Raw genomic sequence first — 18,099 nt, forward strand, 5'->3', positions numbered from 1 at the left:
ATTTGTTTCAACATACTCTGTGAGCTGTTGGTTAACAAAATATTCTATGCATTTTCCAAGTAGGGGGAGTATGGATATTGGCCGGTAGTTATTTGGATCATTAGGGTCACCAGTTTTAAGAATTGGAGTGACTGATGCAATTTTACATGCCAACGGCATTGTTCCACTTTTCATACTAAGGTTTATAATATGAGCTACTGGATCGATGATTTGGGGAATAATATACTTATATACTTTAATAGGCATGATATCGTTAATAGATTTATCTGATGGTATACTGAGTATATATTCTTTTACTTGTTCAACAGTCACCTCTTCGAATACAGAGAGTTTACACTCTGGTGGAGGCGGCATATATTCTAGAAAGTCGTCTGAATCCTTTTCCTTAATTGATTCTTGTAATATTGTACCAACTGTGGCAAAATGCAGGTTAACTCCGTTAACATTTAAGTTGCTTGGGGAAGAGCTACTTATTTTTCCAGGTAAGTTTGAAGCATGTTTGATAGTTTTCCAAATACCTTTCAAATCGTTTTTTGCACTTTTCACAGTAAGGTCCTGAACAATATTTGTACGTCTGTTTTCTTTGGATAATTTTGTCACATAGTTTCTTTGGGGACGATAGTTATCCCACGAAGTAGAGCATTTCTTATGTAGTTCACTTTTTCTGCAGTTACATATTCCATTAATACACTTACACTTGAATTTGTTTAATTGTCCTAAACACTTTTTATACTTTCTGAAAAGCATCTTCTTCTTCCGTATTTCTGCCAGCAGTATTTTAGAGGGATTACAAAGAAAGTTACTATTACATTTAATCTGTTTAGGTGGACAGTAATTATCATACGATTCCTGGATGTGATGATTAAGTCCATCTAGCGCATGGTCTACATTAGTACAGCTTAGAATATTACTGTAATTACTGCAGGATCCCAGAAAATAGCTTAAGGCTTTTAGATTGTTTAAGGAGTGGTCTCTGATAAGGACCTTCTGGAATTTACTAGCTTTATTTACTTTAAAGTCGAGAACACATTTGAGAGCTTGGTGATCTCCTATTCTATCATCAAGTACTTTACACTCTATGAAATTAGAGTAACAGTTAGTCATTACAACATCTATTGTGCTCTGCGTTATTCTACCATCTAAGTTTGCAACTCTAGTAATTCCTGTAACAGTCTGTATCATTCCAAAGAGCTTCATTGTTATATCTAACTTTTTATAATCTAGATCAGATAAAGAGTTTTGGTTAACATTAACATCGCCAATCCATATTACTTTCTTACCTTGAAGTTTCATCATACATTCAGTCATATAATCAAGAAAAGTATCTAGATGACAAAAGTTTTGTGATCTGTAGAAGCAGCAAATGTAAAGATTGGCGTCCTTGAGTTGTATCCATATAGCTTCGATTTTAGAAATATCAGAGTAGGTTATATCTAAATTGAGTAATTTGTGGTTAACATTTTGGTTGATCAATATACCACACCCTCCTCTTCCTCTATCGTTAGGTCTATCACACCTTATAAAATCAAAGTTTAAGGGGAAGTTAAGTGTACTAGTGTCTATATCAGATTTAAGGTTTGTCTCATTAATTCCAATTATGTCAAGCTTTTCGCGAAATATTAGCTCCTGTAGTTCGAGAGTTTTTGCCAGATTAGTCAGGCCACCCTGTATATTACATAGACCAAGAGAGAGATTATCGTTTATTGAGGTACGAATAAGGTTAAACCAAAGCTAATGGGGAACAAATCCACATGCAGTCTCCTCAAGTAGACTAAGTTTCAAATCGTGTCATACATATGATTTAAATTGGATTTCGGATCAGCAATCATACTGCAGTTTAATCATAAAATTTAACAGCATAAAATAGTAACTCACTTCTGTTTGTGATAAATATAGCTTGAGAGATATAAAAACGTTAAGTTATTAGAAATTTGTGCTGATCTAACATTTTAAACCAGATAAAACAGTAATCCTGTTATTATTCATGTTGATACCCTTGGATTATAGAATTTTAATGAAGTTTAACACAAGTGAGTTACATATTTGAGATGCTTACCAAGCCTGGCAATTCCTAACTTATTAAGGTGCACATTGTCATGGCCCCTGCCAAAATACTTGTCCTTTCTATTATAATTTAAAGTAAAGAGATTATTTTCATGTTCTGTGTTAATGTATATTAGCCCATGCTTATAACACATATTCTCTAAGTATCGATTAAGTCCCTGCACTATAATGTTCTTACTAGTGACAGCTCTAGGCAGAATATTTAAGATATATATTTTTGCACTATTAAATTCTGCCCACAATTTTTGAACAAATTCTTCCATGTCATTGGTGGCACTGTTGAAGTTCATTGTGTTGAGGTCAATTGGATCAACACAGTTAGTACCAGTTAGTAAAACAACCTTTTTAACCTTTTCTTTGTTGAGAACTTTGAACTGACTGTCGCTAAAGAGTCTTTGGGACATTTGGATTGAGTTGGCCCCTGGGTAGAAAAATACTTTGGCCTTCTGAGATGAAGAGCTCAACAGTTTTTCATTCAGATGCCTAAACATGCTGCTGCTGATATAAACTGTGCTCACATCGTTGGGTGTCTCCTTTTCGAACAATTGTTGTCTGTTAACATGCCGCCCTGATTGATGCAGATGGGGTGGTGGAGATGTATAGGGTGGGGTTAGAGGTCGGTGCTGATAAGCACCATTCGTTTTCCTTGATGGATGAACTATAAACTCGTCTTCTTGATAAGGTACATAGCCGCTGGAGTTGGAGATGTTTTCATATGGGTCATGGTAATTGTCATTGCACATGTTGGTTGGTGTACTTGTTAATCTTTGGACAACAGCTACAGGTTTGATCAGTCTGAATGTGATACTGATCCTTTTGTTTGTACAAGATGGTTGAGTACAGATTTCATGTCTGTAATGAAGCTGGGATTTTTTAGACATGATACAAACATCCCCATGCTTTAGATCTAGGGCAGACACCACTTTTCCTGTTTGAATTTCTGTGAACTGCATCGTCCTAGAGGCACCCAGAGAAACTGTAACAATATAAGAGTTTTCATCGATGCATTCTTCATTATCACTATGGATAGGCATGCATTCTGTCCCAGTACTGTAGTAGTTTACGAGAGCACTGTTGTAAACATAATCCGGGAGTAACACATCAAGATATGAACAGATAGCAGCCAGATAGGACTGATGTGGTATCTCCTTCGCCTCGTGACTTCCCCCATTATACACATATGGGAAGTCCCCAAAGTAAGCTGTTTTCCTATTTTGAAACTGGTGGCTAAAATCCAATTCTCTCAGGAAGATGTCTAAGGAGAATTTTTGAAACGGTGCCTGATCAATGAGTTCAACAGGTGGTATGATAATGTCAGGGCTTTCGTCATTTACACTTAAGGCCACACTAGATATGGGTGTTACATCTATTTCAGCATAATACTTGCCACTCCATGGATTGACAGATCCTGTACTCCCACTGATTTGATTTTCTGTGTTGTTGGAAATGATAGAATCTGGTGCTTCAATGATGCCATCACTATTGATTAGCATGAAAGATTCAGGCACCTCGCATTCACTGTCATATTCAATCTGATCGTTTTCAAATTCTGTCTGAACTGCAACATCTGAACACCTATCCAGGACAGCCCGATAATCTATTGACTGATTGGTACTTTGATGTAACAACGTACCATTAATCTCTGCTATAGTCTGAGAAGTTTGAACAATGTCTTCTAGGATGATCACTTTCCGCTCGAGAAACTTGACATGAGATTTGAGTGCAGTACAGTTTTTGCATTTTTGATCACGTTGTGTCATGTTACCCGTTGTGTCATGTTACCCGTTAAGTTGTGTAACAGAGATTTCATGTTAGAAACATTTGTGGTTCCAGGAGAATTACCCTTTTTGTTTTCTAGATGTAGCATGAAGCAACTGGGGGTATCATTAGACATAGAGAATGATCAGATTATGATTGGCGGAGAACGGTAACAACTGAAAGTGACCAAATCAGGTCATTATGTGGCAGATATCATGTTATGGGAAAATATGAAATCAGAGAAATATACCATTGAACAAACTGGTAGGGAAGAGAGTGTAAGGAAAGAGGAGATTGTTGATAGTGATAGTGACAGTGAAGATGAATTCTGTCCGAATGAATCAGAGGAAGTAAGCAATGAACCATCAGCAGAAGGAGTGGAAGTTTCGAGTGAAACTGAAACTTCAATAGAAGAATCTGGTAATGTAGAGACCAGTAGTGAATAAGTGAAGTCAGAAAGTGTCGGTGATGAAAATAGAGACACAAGTGAGCCTGATGAATTTCAGAGTGCTTCTCGTCTGATGAGAATCAAGACTGGGTAGATGTTGTAGTCAAGAGGAATAAGGTATTAGACTTTAAGAGTGAGGATGTCATTAGGTATAACTCAGCAGATCATACCAACGATGTGTGGCAGAGAGCAAGTGTAATTGGACCTGGATGGAAATAAAATTCTGTAAGGAAGGAAGACATCAACGTCCGGAACTTGGTGAAAGAACCAGAAGGTACAACAATTCAATTGCGTCTCAGTGAGTGTCAAGTGCAGAAAAAAATCACATGATTCTCTTAACACAAAGTCTAGTATTGATACGGTGATGATACCAAAGGAGAGATATGGTGAGGTGTGATGTGTAATCAGTTTATCATTTTGTTGAGGCACAGTATGGTCGGAGACAGAGAGCTGATAAATGGAGACACAGAGTGGTCGGAGACGAGAGCTGATAAATGGAGACACAGAGTGATCGGAGACGAGAGCTGATAAATGGAGACACATAGAGCTGATAAATGGAGACACAGAGTGGTCGGAGACGAGAGCTGATGAATGGAGACACAGAGAGCTGATAAATGGAGACACAGACGAGTCGGACACAGAGTGGTCGGAGACGAGAGCTAATAAATGGAGACACAGAGTGATCGGAGACGAGAGCTGATAAATGGAGACACATAGAGCTGATAAATGGAGACACAGAGTGGTCGGAGACGAGAGCTGATGAATGGAGACACAGAGAGCTGATAAATGGAGACACAGACGAGTCGGAGGCGTGAGCTGATAAATGGAGACATAGACGAGTAACGGGAGAATGCGGATAGGCAGGAAGGAGATACAGAGTCAGGATGAGTCACAAAATTTATATAACAGTCAGAATGAGTCATAAGATTTATATAACATTAGCGATATCGAAATAACAGTGCAATATCATTGATCACAAAAATCAGATAAATCAGAAATTATTTGAAACTGAAAGAACTGTCGATATTGAAATGAAAAGTAAAACCAAAGTCTTAATAAATAACTATCGGAGAGTGTTACCCAACAGGGGCGGTGAGGAGAAGATGGTCAACATACCTGGAGTACAAGAGAGACAGTGAAACTAAACCCACGAACTGAGACGCTATACATCATCTTGTATTCTGAACAGAGATAGAGAGAGAGATCCAGAGGAAGATAGTCTGGGCGAGGAGTGGAGACATAGAACGAGAGCCAGAAAAAGATAAGTCGAACGACGAACGGAGACTCGAGACCGGATCCAGATGAGGATGTTCGGAACGGAGAACGAGACGGAGATAATAAGAGACGAAAGACAAGATAGACAGATGAAGTAAGCTGTTAAGTTTGATGAAACTTTATTAAATTATTATAGTGGGGCTTTAAATGCTCTCCATGGTATTTCGGAAGGTTGAGGAAGAGCAGAAAAAGGGTTTTAGAAAGTGTGTTTTAGTATACCAGTATAGTAAAGTTTTAAGAAATATCAAATTTTCATGATCGGGCAAGATTTTCCATTCAGTTAGTGTACCAGCAGTATGATAGAGTTCTAAAAAATTTTCGATTTTGTAAAGTTGTAAGCTGTGATCGGGCAAGAGATATGGTCTATAGTAAGAGATTTTCCATTAAATTATTGTACCAGTATAGTAATGTTCTAAGAAAGAACATATTTTGTAAAGTTGTGTAAGCCGTGACCGGGCAAGAGATATGGTCTATAGTAAGAGATTTTCCATTAAATTATTGTACCAGTATAGTAGGGTTCTAAGAAAGAACATATTTTGTAAAGTTGTGTAAACCGTGATTAATTGAGATGAATTTAGGGTAATATTGTGTAATATCTAGGTAGTGTAGTGATTATAATAAGGCGGTCGTGGTGTCCAGTATGTGACGGTAGTATTTTGGGCATATATTAGTATACGACAGTTATTGCAGTTTAAGTGCAGAGAGGTCAGTTTAACATATGTTTGGGTCAGTACAAGGTTGAATTATGGAGTGTTTACAGAATACTAGTGGTACTATGTTGTGGCTATCGACAGGACAGTTTGCAATTCCCGGGAAATGGTAGATTGTTTAGACTATCAGGGGCGAGAGGAAAATACGATTAGCCTTTTGAGATCGTGAGTGCCAGTTTACCCGATCGAGAGGGGGGTCATTTTGATACCGGGCAGGTTCTGTAGCTAGAACCTGTTAAGGTTAGGTCGTTTAGTTAGGTAGATGGTTATAGTGGTAAGTATAAGATTGGCGGCCGTAGAATAGTGGAGCATTACGTAGTTACTATTATCAGGATAGAGGCATTTGCAGTCAGGCTGACTTAGACAGGTAAAGCTAGAATAAGAGTAAGATTAACGGCAGGAAGTGTGTTGCGTAATATTTGAGGCAGTATGAATCGGAGTAATTAGGAATTTGTTGCATAGCATTTGAGGCAATATGAGTCTAAGTGACTAAGCGTTGGTTGAGCAAATATTCGATTATTCATTGTTCAGTTAAGTACCTTGGGCACCTTTATTATACCCCTTGTTTGCATTCTCACCCTATTCGATAGAGGGTCATGGTTGATACCAGACTAGTGTAAGGGACCAGGACCAGTTATGGTTGGAGCCTGGTGAGCACGGATGGAACGTGTCGTTAGAGGTTTAGAATCGACAGTGGTTGTTTCAGGGCACCTAGATTAGGCACGGTCAAGGCGAGTTGACCGTGCTATCCGTGTTTTATGTTGCAGCACTAGATCGCTGAGCGTTTATGGGCGATACGAGTCTGGTTAATTAGGATTTGAAGTAGAGGTTGTCGAATTATTCATTGTGTTGTTTCATAGTTTAATTTTGTTTACCCTTTATTATCACGCTCGTTTCCATTGTCCAAACCCTTAATTAAATGCAAATAAACTTCGAACCGGGAAGCAAGTGTCGACTGCTTACATAAGTATCTTCTAATTCTTTTAAATCTGAGGCATATATAATTGATGTATCGAAAGGATATTCCCTTTTTACCACCTTACCATTCTGATTGATTTTGCACATGACTTACATGTTTTAACTGGAGAAGGGGTTCGCACAGTGGTAGTTTTATAAACCACTTTTAGTCTATTGACCTATTATACCTAGTGGTAGTTTTATAGACCACATTTAATTTATAACCTATCGACAAAAACAAATGGAAATACGCCAGGAGCTCGAGTCAACACCACTGGCAAAGTTGATGTTCCAACTAGCTGCTGAGAAAGGGGCAAGTGCTTGGTTAACAGCACTACCTTTAAAAGAGTATGGATATCTGATGAACAAACAACAGTTCTCAGACGCAATAGCTCTCAGGTACAACCTGAACTTAAAGGACAGCCCTAAGACATGTACGTGTGGCCAAAAGTACTCAGCAAACCATGCGCTCATCTGCAAACTCGGTGGATATGTGTCACTGCGGCACAACTCGCTGAGAGACACCTTTGCTGAACTAATGAGAACTGTGAAATGCAAGGATGTGCAGACTGAGCCAGTTCTTCTTCCAGTTGATGGTCTGGAGTTGCCTAAGGGAACAGTACTTGGAGACCAAGCTAGGCTGGACATTTCTGCAAGATCGATTTGGAATGCTTCAGAGAGGGCATATTTTGATGTAAGGGTATTTCATGCCCCAGCCCCCTCCAATGCAAGCAAATCGATCCCAGCAATGTACCAGTCCCATGAAAATGAGAAAAAGCGATGTTACAACGCAAGGGTTCTTGAAGTGGAGAAAGGAAGCTTCACACCTTTAGTGTTCTCGACTTCTGGTGGAATGGGTAGTGAAGCTGAAAGACTGGTAAAAAAGCTGGCCAGTAAGATGGAGTACCACACTGGCCAGAGGTACTCGGATGCTGTAGGTTACATCAGAAAGCGCCTTCGCTTTGAAATCCTAAGAACAACAGTGATTTCTCTCCGTGGAGACAGAGGTGCGAGAAAAAACATTGTTAATATAAACAGTCTAGATCTTAACTTGGAGCCACAAGGCCAAGGGTAATTTTTGAGTGTTTAGGGAATTTTTTGAATTCTTAAAGGGTTGATTTTATATAGGGTCATTGCTATATTATGGCAAAGTCTCAGCAGCAACCAGTCTCATAAATCGTCAAAGTGGTGGACTGTTGGATGTTGATGAAACGGTTATTGGACAGCTAAAGGAAAAGCATCCCTCTGCTATGAATGCAGCAGATGAAATTTTGATCACAGGTAACAAAGTGGCAGTCGAAGAAGTTATCTTTGAAGCCATCGATTCAATGTTAGTGAAAAAGGCTGCTAAGCTGACATCAGGATCAGGTGGACCAACGCTAGTAGATTCAGAGTGCTGGCAGCACATCCTGTGTTGTAGTGCATTTAGTAAATCCCAAGAGCTTGTCGCTGAAGCAATTGCCAGATTAGCCAGGCGTGTATGTACTGAAGATGTAGATTTCAAATCAATAGCAGTGCTCACAGCTGGTAGGCTTGTCCCCTTAGATAAATGTCCAGGCCTAAGACCAATTGGTATTGGTGAGATCCTGAGACGGATTATTGGGAAGTGTGTGATGATGGTATTAAAAAAAGATGTTCAGAAGAATGCTGGACCACTTCAAACATGTGCAGGTCATGAAGGGGGGATCGAGGCAGCAATACATGCTATGGCAGAGGTGCACGATGATGAGGACACGGAAGCCATTTTGTTAGTGGATGCTTCCAACGCATTCAACGCTCTCAATAGGACTGCTGCTACCAACAACATGCAGTATGTTTGCCCACCACTTGCTAAATATTTTGAGAACACCTACAGAGAACCAACAGACCTTTATGTGGCAAACAGCAAGGGAGTGATCATCAAGAGCTGCGAAGGTTTCACTCAAGGAGACAATATTGCCACTGGTGGATATGCTCTTAGCACCAAGCCACTTATCGACCGCCTGAGAAACATCATCAAACAGGTGTGGTTTGCCGATGATAGTGCTGCTGGAGGGAAATTGGAGGCAGTGTATAAGTGGTGGAAGGAGTTGCTCCAAGTTGGACCTAAGTATGGTTATTTTCCTAACCCATCTAAAAGCATTCTAGTAGTGAAGGACCCTCAGATGATCAACCAGGCCAAGGCATTGTTTGGAGAGTTCAATATGCAAATAACATCAGGCACAAGGCATCTTGGTGCAGTACTTGGCAATACAGGTGTCAAAGATCAGTACATTGCCGATAAGGTCCAAGGGTGGTGCGAAGACATCAAGATGCTAGCTGATATTACAGAATCTGAGCCTCAAGCAGCCTATTCAGCCTACATCTCTGGCATACAACACCGATGGAAGTTTGTTCAAAGGACTGTTCCTCATATCTCTGAAGCCATGGAGCCGCTAGAACATGAAATAAGACAAAAGCTTCTGCCAAAGATGCTGGGCAGGGAGATTTCAGACTTAGAGAGGGACGTGTTAAGTCTACCAATAAGATTGGGAGGATTGGGCATTGGTAAACCCCACGAGGAATGCCAGTCTGAGTACACAGCTTCCAAGCTACTCACCACAGAGCTTACAAAGGCAATAGTGGACCAACAGGAAGTTTACACTGCATCCAGTAACCTCACCAAATCAGGGAAAGAAATGATAAAAAATTTGAAGAATTCCGAGCTCCAAGCCAAGTTTAACGCTATAGCTGAAAGATGTGGCACCTCCTCTAAGAGAGCACTACTAACAGCAAGAGAAAAGGGAGCGTCCAGTTGGCTTAACACATTGCCACTTCAGCAGTATGGCTACACTCTGAACAAAGAGGAGTTTTGAGACAGTGTCTGCTTACGCTACAGTTGGTGGATACCAAACACTCCCATCACCTGTGGATGTGGGAAAACAAGTGATCTTGACCACCTTCTCACCTGTAAGCTAGGGGGCTACGTGATAATGACCCACAACAACATCAGAGACACAATGGCAAATCTACTTCGTGAGGTATGTCATGATGTAAAAGTTGAACCCCAGCTACAGAAGGTAAATGAGGGTGACTGCCTCAACCCCAAGACTATAACAGGTGACCAAGCTCGGCTTGATGTATCTGCTAGAGGAGTTTGGACTCCATTTGATAAGACCTTTCTTGACATAAGGGTTTCACACCCCAATTGCTTATCAAACAGGACAAAAACTCTTCAAGAAGTATACGAAGAGAACGAGAAGGAGAAGAAGGACGAGTACTTGGAAAGAGTGTTGAATGTGGAGAAGGCTACCTTCACCCCGGCTGTATTCCTCACATCTGGAGGAATGTCTAAAGAGTGTAAGCAGTTCGTCAACAGAGTAGCAGACCTCATTGCAAGAAAAAGGAAGGAAAGGTACTGCGATGTAGTAAGACACGTGAGAACTAGGATAAGATTTGCAATGTTGAGAACAACTCTTATTGCTCTACGAGGGTACCGAGGAAAGAAGGTGGACACCAAACTTGAGATTCAGCTATCAGAAGTTTCATACAACCTCATCCCTGCCCCTATAATGGAGTAGATCATGTGTTTTGTTAAAATGTTTTTGAAAAATTATTGGTAGCAATGAATTGTGCTCTGCCAATTGCAACACTTAAAATTTGATTGTGCTCTGCCAATTGCATCACTTGATTTAATTGAATGTATATATATATATACTGTTTGACACACTCTTTTCCAAAAAAATATTATGTGTATATTGTTTGAATAATTTTATATTTTATATTATTTATTTATAACCTTATTATACTTAGTATTTATTTTTGGTGACTGTATCACCCAGTTTTAACATTTGATAATTGTACAGTTTATTGACGACACATTGACTGAATGTTATTTTATATTCTAATTTATATTCTAGATATTTTATTTATTTTTCAACAGACGACAACTTCCTGTTTTTTCTTCTATATTAGTTACTCATATCTCTTGTACAGACTGTTTTACAAGGACATTGACAGATGATACTCACATTAGGCATTCATTATTGCATCTAAATTATTTCACTTGCATTAGGTTTAGAAATTTATTCTCTGGTTAACAGATTTCAAATGTTTAATTAATTTGTAGTATGACAAAACAAATTATTGTGATTGTAAATAAAAGATTTAGTTTAAGTAATTTCAACGATTTAGTGTACAAAGCTCATGATAGACGTCTTTGGAGAAGTTATGGGTGAGTCGAGACTACTCGGCCACTCGATTTTATGATTTAATTTCTATCATCTTGTGTTTGCTGTAAATAGTTGATTAATAATGACAGTAAGGTATATAATAAGAAGTTATTTAATTTTGCTTGGGCTATTATATTGACTATTGAGGTTTAATGATGATATGGAATTTGAATTTCATATAAATTTACACTATGTGGCTGGGGCATTTTGCATAGTAAATATGGTTACTACTCCTATATATCATATTATTTGATTGGTATTCGATTTCTGATTATTTCCCTAGGAATATGATTATTATATCTCAATTTGGCTTTGGGTAGGGTGCCCCGCTAAAAGAACTGGATTCTTCCAGGAAGCATCCCGTGCACAGAGCTTGGTCTACATATATATTAAATTATTAACCATTCATTCTGTATGTGCACGAAAATTTATTTCATGTCAATCAATCAAAAATTGTTGTTTTCTTGACTCTCATTTTTTCAGGACAAACGTAATTGAAATGGCCAAACACCATTCAATAAAATTTGGCTCGATCCAAAATCCTAAATAAATACGAAAATGAAGCTTCATTTGAAAAAAATGAACACGAATATTTTTCGATTTGACAAATTCCTCGAACCAGTGGTGGTAGTATAAGTAAATGATACCAGAAAGAATTATTTCAATTGGGCACTCAGTGACTGAGCTATTAAGGCCAACGTATGGGTACTAACTTTTGCCCCCCCCCCCCCCAGTACTGTACTTGTTACTTCCTCCCTAATTTTTAATAATAGCAAAATTAGCAATATTGAAATATTGCTGATCAGTATAACTTTATTTTATCAATCTATTTGACAAAATATAAAAAGTAATATATTTGATTGACGATGTCAATCCATCGAGATCGTTGCTCTGTGCAGTGAAGCAGAGCAACGATCGACGACGATGCTTCGATGACGATGCTTCGATGCAAAGCAAGAATGCTAGTTTGCGCGGCGCGTCGAAGCGGCGAAGTCCTTCACATAGCCATGTGTCTACGCGTACTGCGTGACGCGCTTGTTTCACAAATAGATCTTTGCCGCCTCCGGCGGTCGCGCGCTACTGCAAGCGAGAGGGCTCTGGTTAGAGCAAGCGAAGTCCTCCAATAATATATCGTTTGGGCTAGGGTACCTTTAAGGGATTAATATAAATAGCAATGCAATTAGTATTACATTATCACTTTTCTTTTCTATTCTCTTGTAGGTTTACAACCTACCAGGACGCGCGCCGAGTTGGACAATGGACAGTCCAATATATACTCGTCGACAGTTTGACCATTGTTAATGATCTGGCCCGGCGCGCGCTACTTCGTAGCTCGTGCCATCGAGATGAAAGCGGCGCGCGCTACTTCGAAGAAATTTAGACGAGTAACATCCGTCAAGTCGACAGTCCAATATATGGAACAAATATTTTACGAGTATCACCCGTTAATTATTCTTTTTTTTCTCTTTAATATCTAAAAAGGTCTAGCAACACATCATAAAAATTTAGTTCCGCTCATAAAAGCTCCAATAAAAAAATACAATTTACCAAATTTAAAAAAATCTCATCAGAAATCACTTTGTAGGTTTATAACCTACCAGGACGCGCGCCGAGTTGGACTTGTCGACGGTCCTGATATGTGGAACAAATATTTTTCGAGTATCACCCGTTAAAAATTTGACGGATGTTACTCGTCTAAATTTCTTCGAAGTAGCGCGCGCCGCTTTCTTCTCGAAATGGCCCGATGGCAAGTGCTACGAAGTAGCGCGCGCCGGGCCAGATCATTAACAATGGTCAATTAAAAATCACTCCCATGGAGTTACTCACAAGGCCAAAACGGAAATTTAATAACAAAGACAATTTAATAGCAAAGTCAATACAATAAAATCCTCCCAGAAAAATAATTTTTTAAAAATAGAACAATTTCGCACACGCGTGTTAACAGGAATTAAACAGGAATTAAACAGGAATTAAACAAAATTGGGTCAAACGGCAGATGCCGTGTCTGACCAATATAGGAATAGAAGGTTTAATATTCAAAACTACCCCAATGTAACAAATAACCAAACAAGGTGGTAAAAGTAGATAGCCATGTAAAAGAATATAGCACAGAAAGCACAGTCGTATGCAAAAAAAACTCAGCCAAGAGCACTCAACAATGACAAAGAAAGTATCATACAATGTCCACACACTTATCAAAATATACAAAACACGACATTCATTCAGTATTTTTCTTCGGGAACCTCCGTTCATCGACCTTATTTAAAAACCGTCCAATGTCTCTAATAGTTGTTGAGTCGTCGAAGATTTCTCCCGGTTCTTCTCTCATTACTAACAGGTCCCTCGTTCGTTGATGCAGGTTTTTGCGTAGGTCTTCGTATAGGGGGCATTCGTAGAGGATGTGATGCTCATCTTCTATCACTGGATAGGCCCCTGGTAGCTCATAGAGAAGATCTAACAAGTCATCGTCACTTGAGCAGCAATGTCTGCAGGCCCGATGTTTTATGTTAAACCGCTTTTTGCCGTAGCGACCAGTTTCAACGTTAAAGCGGTGGGAGCTGCTTCTGAATTGCGCGATCTTCTTTGAGCAGTTAGGTTTAAGATCAAGGGCTAGATACGTCTCTTGAGCAAACTTTCTCTTCACAAAGTTGTAGAATGATAGTTTTCTGTTAGATGTCCTTTCTGTTTCCCATGAGTTTATAAACCACTTTTGCAAACTCTTTCTAATCTGGCTTGGTCTTAATCCTTGGTTTCTCTCTGATGCCTCGATGGTTTCTTGCATCTGCTCGAGAGTGGAGAACCAGCTCAGGTTTAGGGTCGCCTGCTCTTCGAAAGCGTGTCTAGCAAAGCAGTCACGACCGTCTACCACCATTTGTTCAAGTCTTTCTTTGTAGTTAAACACTTGCTTTGATAGCGTGATGCCTAGTGGATGCCTGCCTGTGTCACCCCATATCGCAGCATTGGATGTTGACTTCCTCACCCCTAAGGTCCATTTCAAAAGAGACAGATGAAAGTTCTCTAGAGGGTCCCTGGCAATGAGTGTACACACGTTTCCTGTTTCTGGTGTGGTGCTCGTGTTTGTGGGGAAGTTGCGGAACAGAGCTGTGCTTGGCAGCCACACTTGGCAACCATACGACACCACAGGTACAATAAGTGTATCATATAGCTTGAACAGTATAGATTTCCTGATGTGGCGGGTATCAATGTAGCTTTTCAAAGAGAAATAACTTCTTAATGCTTTTTGCCTCAGCTTTTGTTGTGTTAGCTTAAGTGATCCGCTCAGAGTAAATGTAATGCCAAGGTAACAGTACTCTCTCCCGGAGGGGATCTGTTGTTCTCCCAGTTTGAACTCATGACTTTCCTTCAGATGCCTTCCTGTTGGGTTAAACACAAGGACTGAAGTTTTTCCAATGTTTACTGTCAGGCCCCATTCTGAGCAGTAATTGTTTAGGACATCAAGCATTTGTTGAAGACTGTGTTTGTTGAGGGCTAGAAGGACAAGGTCGTCTGCCCATAGCAGATGAGTTATATCTGTATCATTTAGGACAGGGACTTTCACTCCTTCGATGTTGTTGAGATCATGTGAAAGCTGGTGGACAAAGCATTTAAACAGTTCAGGGGACATGGGGTGTCCTTGCTCAGTACCACATATTATGTCGATCTTCTGTGACAGCTTGTCTAGTAGCTTCACTTTGGCTGAGGAGTTTGAGTACATGAACTTAATGCACTCAAAGAATCTCCCTTGAATACCCATTTTCCACAACTTGTATAGGAGTGCCTCACGACAGATGGAATCAAACGCTTTGGCATAATCGACAAAGCATGTGTATAGCCTTTGGCGTTTCTTGGTGACATACTTTTCCACGCAGGTTGAAAGTGTGAAAATGTGGTCTGCTGTCTGTGCGTCTTTACAGAAACCTAGTTGGTTGGCTGTATCAGGATCACATTGATCACGGAATGATATCAATCTTTTCAGCAATATGCTTGCAAAGAGCTTTCCGAGATTGCTCGCTACAGCGATGGCTCTGTAGTTGTTTGGATCATAGATATCACCTTTTTTGTGTAGTGGTGTAACTACTGATGAAGTCCATGGGTAAATTGATAGGCTTAGGCAGTGGTTGAAGAGGTTGAGGACTGCTTTGAGCATGGATCGTGTTGAGGCTTTGAAGAATTCATTAGAAATTAGATCTTCGGAAACTGCCTTTCCTTTTTTAGTGGCCTTAATGCAAGCACACAGCTCTTCCATCTTTATATCTTGATCCAAAAGCTTGGTCAGGTCGTCACAAATGTTGTTTTTCTGCATCTTTGACTGTAGCTCTGCGATCTTAGAGTCTTTGATGTTCTTTTTGCCGTAAAGTTCACCGAAGAACTTGCAAAAGTTGATCATATCGAAGGCATCAAGACTGGTTGCAGGCGATTTTGTATTTTTAAGAGCTTTGAAGGATTTCCAGCAGATGTTGTTCCCTGTTTCTATGTCCTTGCAAAGCTTCTCAAAGAATTCTGATCGCTTATGTCTGATCATCTTTCTATATTGTCGCCGAGTGTCGTAATAAGAGTCCCTGAGGAGCTTGTCCAATGGGGATCTTCCATACTTTTTTGCTAGAATGTTGAGTGTCCTCTTAAGACGGATACATTCACTGTCAAACCATGCCATTTTTGGCTTCATTCGACTCTTCTTTTTGGTGCTACCATATTTATTATTTCTCGGCCCTTTCTGACGACTTGAGGCGTTTTTTCGGGGCATCACTTGTTCAGCAACCTGATGATACAGCTCAACAATTTGGTTGTTAAGGTTAAAAACGTCTTGAGGGGTTTTGCATGAACTTGTAGCCAGAGTTTCCGTCTTTTCCTTTATACTAGGGTCACCCATAGCTAGCAAGAATTTGAGCTCAGCATTATCCTCACATGGCCATTTGTACTTAGCTTCCTGGGCGCGTCCTCGAGGTCACGCAGTATTTCTTCTGAAAGGGTTATGTTGTGTCTCAGGCTAAGTGTTGTGACAGAGGGTTTGTGATCGGAGAATTTGTTCAAATCAAGGACTCTAAAACTCTTAACGATCGCTTTTATGTCAGCTCCTACAGCAACATAGTCTACAACGCTAGCTCCGCCATAATTCACCGATGTGAATTCCCCTAAGGAATCGCCAAGTACGCTGCCGTTTAGGATGGTTAGATTTGCACAGGCCAGAAAGTCAAGGAGTAACTTTCCTCTAGGATTAACCATCTGGTCCTTGCTAGAACGATCATTGAGACAGGGGTGGCTGCGTTGGCTAAATGGGTTTGCAGCAGATAATGCTTCAGTATCTTCCTCGATGGTGTTGTTCAAGGTTGCGGTCCTTGCATTGAAATCACCTGCTAGTATCACCTTCCTACCGTTTTGAATACTATTCATGGTGAAGTCAAGTAAGTTGTCTAGAGTTGAAGCATCGTCATCGGATGTACTTTTGCTTGATTTCAATCTCTTCTTGTAGGAAGAGTGCTCAGGGGAGTCGTATAAGTTGATGATAACTAGTTCATCGACAGCACTCTCACTTCCTAGTTTTATCCTTACTGATTGGATGTCACTACAATTGGATGTTATTTCTTTGATATCCTTGGCAATAGACCTGTGGACACCAATGCAAAGTCCTCCTGAGCGACTGTTTGGTCTGTTAGCACTTAATGATTAAGTGATTAACATCCCATTGACTGTTAATCGATTCGGTTGATGTGTAATACCGTTATAGTACGTCTTCTCCTTTTGATGGTGTAAGCTGTGTAGTAAGCTGAATTTTGGTTTTTTATATTCAGGCCGGACTTGTACTTGTAAATATATTGTGTACCAAATAGAAACTTGCCCTGTTTTGACACTGCCAGTTAAATGTTGTTTTTTTGCGAATTTGAAGTTCTGCTCTCACGTTTTCTCCGTCTCAAACTCTCCTGGTAACTTTAGTCATAAATGCTTACAGTTGACGAACTCACACTCATGGCGAGTGCCTGCATTATAATTGTTTACATGAAGCAATAAGATGACAAATTTTTTGATAACGGCCGATTTTTCGTGGGTTCTCTATTCTTCTATTGTGTTCTATAATCAGTAATTTTGCCCTGTTCTGCATCTTAAACCAAAGGCAAAAGCATGATTTTCTCGTAAATTTGCAACTTGAGTTCAAAATCTTTTACTTTTATTTGCTATGATTGTTGGAAACTGTAAAGCGCCCGCTTGTGGATATAATACATATCATACTCGCCTCACAGGCGGAATTTTGTATAGCACTCGGGCCCAAAGGGCCCTCCGGGCTAAACGTACACACTAGTACTATACACTATACGATATTTCGTCCTCGTGCTGGCGCCCTCGAGGACATATATTATATCGTCGCGCAGGCGATATAAATTTCTGCCTGCTAGGCTGCGTTGATATCTATATATATCCAAAGTTTGTTCGCCAATGGGGTGTGTCTGGGTGTCAAAGATCTTCAAGATGGGTGCTACTTGTGATGAACTCTAGAAAGGATTGTTATACTCGGTCTGGCCGTCTGGAAGCCCATAGAATTCCAGTTCAGAAACCGAGTAAGAAGGCGCGGCTACTGATGAGAAGCCTTCTTAAAGTTTATTTGGGTTAGAAACGACATCTGGGTCCCTACCCTTGCACAAGATTATTCTCCATTTTCTTGTTGTGTTCCACAACTATACTTCCAACATCATATCACACTTCC

General features: G+C 39.9%; 1 protein-coding gene across 3 annotated transcripts in view; it reads right to left on the reverse strand.

Annotated features, from left to right (window-relative positions):
- Positions 1 to 18,099, reverse strand: part of LOC134815899 (cilia- and flagella-associated protein 53-like) — an 889,273-nt gene that overhangs the window by 43,049 nt on the left and 828,125 nt on the right. The gene's annotated exons all lie outside the window — the stretch shown is intronic.

The sequence above is a fragment of the Bolinopsis microptera genome, chromosome 5, assembly GCF_026151205.1.
Source record: "Bolinopsis microptera isolate Bmic1 chromosome 5, MBARI_Bmic_1.0, whole genome shotgun sequence".
Lineage (NCBI taxonomy): Eukaryota > Metazoa > Ctenophora > Tentaculata > Lobata > Bolinopsidae > Bolinopsis > Bolinopsis microptera.